Source organism: Triticum urartu, chromosome 2, assembly GCF_003073215.2.
Source record: "Triticum urartu cultivar G1812 chromosome 2, Tu2.1, whole genome shotgun sequence".
NCBI lineage: Eukaryota > Viridiplantae > Streptophyta > Magnoliopsida > Poales > Poaceae > Triticum > Triticum urartu.
The window spans coordinates 346,636,465-346,642,638 of record NC_053023.1 but is presented as its reverse complement, the minus strand read 5'-3'; positions in this window follow the sequence as shown (position 1 = coordinate 346,642,638).

The following is a 6,174-nucleotide window of genomic DNA, read 5'->3' as shown; positions in this document are numbered from 1 at the left end:
ATCTTGCAGTTCGCTGTTGTCTTGGATAAAGTGTAAACAAATAGTTTAATTGCCATCTTTGGACCCAGTTTACTAACAATCTTTATCAGCTTCCTCACTTGATGCTGGTTCATCGATATCTCATTGCCACATACGCAGAAAGGGTCGAAGCATGGATCTTTACCAATGACATATGTACCTAAAAGCACCAAGTTAATATTAGAAGCTAAACAGCAATTGCACAATGATGTAGCACAACACTCTTTTATAATATGTCTATATACATCTGTATGTGGTAGTCCATTTGAAATCTCTAAGAAGACAAATATTTAGGAACGGATGGAGTATCTTATAACATCCAATATACTCACATATTAGATGAATTAACATCTTATATTATGGGCCGGAAGGAGTTTAGTGCATTCTTACAAATTATCGGCTGATTAACTGCTGTTGTATCCAGGGGTTACAGTTAGTTTGAGCTAGTTCGGGCTCAAATAGCCCTAAAGTATATCTAAACATGAGGGCTAATTTGATCTAGTTGCATCTATAACCCAGCCAAAAAACTATCCAACCCAAGAGGTGCTAATTGGAGCTAGTTCTCCTAGTGCATTTGTTGTCAATCTAACCTTGCCATCCAAACAACTCTTTGGATGGAGTTAGTTCAGGGTTAGTAATGAGCTAGAAACTAACTCTAACATCTAGCTAAGTTGAGTATCCGTATAGGGTTGTGTTGTTGTTGTTGTTGTTGCTGCTCTTCTATGTATATCTAGACATCATTAGAACATTAATGCAACACTCTTCCTTGTTGCTATGTAGCATAGGATTGCATATTTAGACATTAAGTACAGTGCATGTTGCTATGTAGCCTCAGATATATTACATATGGCCCTAGTTAACCTAACGATAAATGGGTTGCAGATATATTCAGTTAAAAGTCTGATTCACCGATTAGTCCCTTATCGGCCGCCGCCCTATATGGTACCAGCTACCAATATCCTGAATAGTGAGCAGATATAAGCCATGGGATGAAACTTACCTCGATCGAAAACAGAAGTCATTTCCAAAATCGTCCCATGTAGGTACATCGAGAAGCATGTTAAGCACAACAGTTCATACTTGCACATATAGAACATCATGTTGTGAATAACTGGAATAAACAAGGCATACTACGAACAACCAAAGATAGCATTTGAAACTGGACATATGCTAACTACAAACAACAGAACAATCAAAAAACTTTAAAAGAGGCATATGCTAGCTATTACAGGCTTATTAGCAAGCAAATATATGCATTCCTATCGGTATGTTTAAAACTAGATTGATGAAATGTATTGCACATATAGATCATTGCATTGTGAAGAACTGGAATAAACAAGGCATACTGCAAATAACCAGATGTAGCAATTAAAACTGGACATATTCTCACTACTCTACAAAAGGGACTCGACAAAACAGATCATGGGTTTCCCCTATGAAGAGTCACGATAAAGCAAATCATGGGTTTCCTCACTTGTCACAGATGGGATCATTCCCGTGGGAAGAGCACGGAACCTAGATGTGCTCCATGTTGTCGCAGATGGGCTCCTTCCCCTTGGAAGAGCACGGCTATAGGGTGCCCTCCCTGATGTCGCAGACGGGCGCTTTCCCCTTGGAAGAGCAGATGGGCTCTTTCCCCTTGGAAGAGCCAGAGAGGGTGCCCTCCTCGTGGTCGCCGTCGATGAGGTCTGACTTGGAAGCTATGGATCCCAAGCCAGCGTCGCAGAACGTGTCCTTCATAAATGACAAAAGGGGCTCGATGGCGATGTAGAATGGTAAATTGTTGACAACGAGCGAGAGGAGATCAGCGGCGGGGCCATGGATGGGATCGACGAAGGTTGAACCCGAGGGGTTGGGTGTGGGCCACCTAACCTATGACATAGCCTGCCTCAGGCCGTCGTTGTCGATGACCTCGATGTCGTAGCCGGCGGACGAGGCATGCCCGCATACTCTAGCCCGCTGCTTGAGTGCCTGCCGCTAGTAATGGTCATCAACTTCCTCGGCGACGTCGGGCGAAGAGACCGCTATACACCTCTTTTGGGCCAGTCGCTCCTCGAGCTCCACGGGAAGCATAGCCGGGCTTAGGCTGCAACGCTTTGGAGTGGGGGATGGGGATCTGTGGGAAAGGGGGCGTTTGGTAGGCGTCATCTAAGAAACTCAGGGCAGCCTGGGTATGGAGATCCGTGGGTAAGCTGCACGGGAAAACCGGCAAATGTTGACAATGGAGGCCTTGCGGCGGCGGGGACCTTGCTAGGGTTTCGAGCGAGGGAGGGTGTGTGTGTGTGTGTGCGCGCATGCCCGAGAAGGTTTTGGTGTGTGTGTGTAGAGGGGGATGCGGGGTGTTTGAGGAAATGACGCGGGTATTGAAAATTTTACTACGCGGGAGTCAAACGCGGGATTGAAATGCCGGGCTATTGAAAATTTTGATGATAGTGCATCGCACACGGTCCAGAGATAACAACTGTGTGTTATGAAATAGAAAAAAAACCCTTGAGGAGGGCATATATTTTCTAGGGATGCAGGAGGGATTGGGAACAAGAAACATCACACACGGTCCGAAGATAACAACTGTGTGTTATGAAACAGAAAAACCATCGAGGCGGGCAAATATTTTTGAGAGGGGGAGCCTCGTGGAGCCCAATGTACTGTGCGGATGTGTGCATGACAGGTGCACCGGCATGGCACGCGGTTAGTTTGAGTGAACCGTGTCTGTTGTGTCATCCGACTTATCTAATGTTCATAAATCTGGCAAAAAATGACACGGAAGAGGGTCAGAACAGGAACACACTTGCATGTGGACCAAATTTATGTATCAAAAGGGTGGTTTGATTTTCAAATACCAAATGCAACTTCGATGTGGCACCTCTCTCTCATAGCGCACTATATTGCTTGCCCGCACCCCCCCCTTGTGTCGGCATGAAGGGAATCCTAAGCTATGAATGCATGCCCCCTCCCCCCAACCGAGTTTCACCTGAGCAAAGTGCGAAGTAGCTAGCAGCCCCCCTCCACCCTCGTGTCGGCACGATGGGAATCCTAAGCTATGAATGCATCCCCCAAACCGAGGTTCATTCACCTAGCAAAGTGTGAAGTAGCTAGCAGCCCCCCTCCCTCGTGTCGGCATGAAGGGAATCCTAAGCTATGAATGCATCCCCCCAACCAAGGTTCACCCTAGCAAAGTGAAAAGTAGCTAGCAGCCCCCCCTCCCTCGTGTCGGCACAAAGGGAATCCTAAGCTATGAATGCATGCCCCCCCAACCAAGGTTCACCTAGCAAAGTGCGAAGTAGCTAGCAGCCCCCCCCTCGTGTCGGCACAAAGGGATTCCTAATCTATGAATGCATGCCCCCAACCTAGGTTCACCTAGCAAAGTGTGAAGTAGCTAGCAGCCCCTCCCTCATGTCGGCACGAAGGGAATTCTAAGCTATGAATGCATGCCCCCGCCCCCCAACCAAGGTTCACCCTAGCAAAGTGTGAAGTAGCTAGCAGCCACCCCTCCCTCATGTTGGCACGAAGGGGATCCTAAGCTATGAATGCATGCCCCCCGACCAAGGTTCACCTAGCAAAGTGTGAAGTAGCTAGCAGCCCCCCCCCTCTCGTGTCGGCACGAAGGGAGTCCTAAGCTCACTACGAAAAAAAGACACATCCATGACATTTTGGGCCGAACGAAATTTTTTTCTGTCATACATATGACACTTCTATGACGATAATTGTGACAAAACCCGGTATCATCATAGATGTGGTGGGCTCCTACTTCTATGAAAAAAAATCATGACAGAAAATGGGCTTTTTGTCCTGGGCGGGCCGGAGACGCAGCTGCATGACATTCTTTGGGCCGTCCATGACGGAAAAAACCGTGGTAGAAGCGAGGGCGAGGAAAATTTCGAGGAGTTCCTGGTTACGGTGGGAGGTCTGTTGGAAATATGCCCTAGAGGCAATAATAAAAGCATTATTATTATATTTCCTTGTTCATGATAATTGTCTTTATTCATGCTATAATTGTGTTATCCGGAAATCGTAATACATGTGTGAATAATAGACACCAACATGTCCCTAGTAAGCCTCTAGTTGACTAGCTCGTTGATCAGCAGATAGTCATGGTTTCCTGACTATGGACATTGGATGTCATTGATAACGACATCACATCATTAGGAGAATGATGTGATGGACAAGACCCAATCCTAAACATAGCACAAGGTCGTATAGTTCGTTTGCTAGAGTTTTCCAATGTCAAGTATCTTTTCCTTAGACCATGAGATCGTATAACTCCCGGATACCGTAGGAGTGCTTTGGGTGTGCCAAACATCACAACGTAACTTGGTGACTATAAAGGTATACTACGGGTATCTCTGAAAGTGTCTGTTGGGTTGACACGGATCAAGACTGGGATTTGTCACTCCGTATGACGGAGAGGTATCACTGGGCCCACTCGGTAATGCATCATCATAATGAGCTCAAAGTGACCAAGTGTCTGGTCACGGGATCATGCATTACGGTACGAGTAAAGTGACTTGCCGGTAACGAGATTGAACGAGGTATTGGGATACCGACGATCGAATCTCGGGCAAGTAACATACGATTGACAAAGGGAATTGTATACGGGGTTGCTTGAATCCTCGACATCGTGGTTCATCCGATGAGATCATCGAGGAGCATGTGGGAGCCAACATGGGTATCCAGATCCCGCTGTTGGTTATTGACCGGAGAGCGATCTCGGTCATGTCTACATGTCTCCCGAACCCGTAGGGTCTACACACTTAAGGTTCGGTGACGCTAGGGTTGTAGGGATATGTATATGCAGTAACCCAAATGTTGTTCGGAGTCCCGGATGAGATCCCGGAAGTCACGAGGAGTTCCGGAGTGGTCCGGAGGTAAAAAATTATATATAGGAAGTGCTATTTCGGGCATCGGGACAAGTTTCGGGGTCACCGGTATTGTACCGGGACCACCGGAAGGGTCCCGGGGGTCCACCGGGTGGGGCCACCTGTCCCGGGGGGCCACATGGGCTGTAGGGGGTGCGCCTTGGCCTACATGGGTCAAGGGCACCAGCCCCAAGAGGCCCATGCGCCTAGGGTTTTAAGGAGGGAAGAGTCCCAAAGGGGGAAGGCACCCCTAGGTGCCTTGGGGAGGAGGGATTCCTCCCCTTGGCCGCACCCCCCTAGGAGATTAGATCTCCTAGGGCCGGTGCCCCCCCCCTTGGCCCTCCTATATATAGTGGGGAGATGGAGGACTTCTTACCTTGATCTTTGGTGCCTCCCTCTCCCTCTCCAACACGTCCTCCTCCTCCATAGTGCTTGGCGAAGCCCTGCCGGAGTACTGCAGCTCCATCAACACCACGCTGTCGTGCTGCTGCTGGAGCCATCTCCCTCAACCTCTCCTTCCCCCTTGCTGGATCAAGAAGAAGGATACGTTACGCTAACCGTACATGTGTTGAACGCGGAGGTGCCATCCGTTAGGCGCTAGGATCTCCGGTGATTTGGATCACGTCGAGTACGCCTTCCTCATCCCCATTCTTTGAACGCTTCCGCGCGTGATCTACAAAGGTATGTAGATGCAATCCTATCACTCGTTGCTAGATGAACTCCTAGATGGATCTTGGTGAAACCGTAGGAAAATTTTTGTTTTCTGCAACGTTCCTCAACAGTGGCATCATGAGCTAGGTCTATGCGTAGTTCTCTTGCACGAGTAGAACACAATTGGTTGTGGGCGTTGATGTTGTCAACTTTCTTGCTGCTACTAGTCTTATCTTGCTTCAACGGTATTGTGGGATGAAGCGGCCCGGACCAACCTTACACGTACGCTTACGTGAGACCGGTTCCACCGACTAACATGCACTAGTTGCATAAGGTGGCTGGCGGGTGTCTGTCTCTCCTACTTTAGTTGGAGCGGATTCGATGAAAAGGGTCCTTATGAAGGGTAAATAGAAGTTGACAAATCACGTTGTGGCTTTCATGTAGGTAAGAAAACGTTCTTGCTAGAACCCTACTTCAGCCACGTAAAACTTGCAACAACAATTAGAGGACGTCTAACTTGTTTTTGCAGCAAGTGCTTTGTGATATGATATGGCCAAAGTTGTGATGAATGATGAATGATCTATATGTGATGTATGAGATGTTCATGCTATTGTAATAGGAATCACGACTTGCATGTCGATGAGTATGA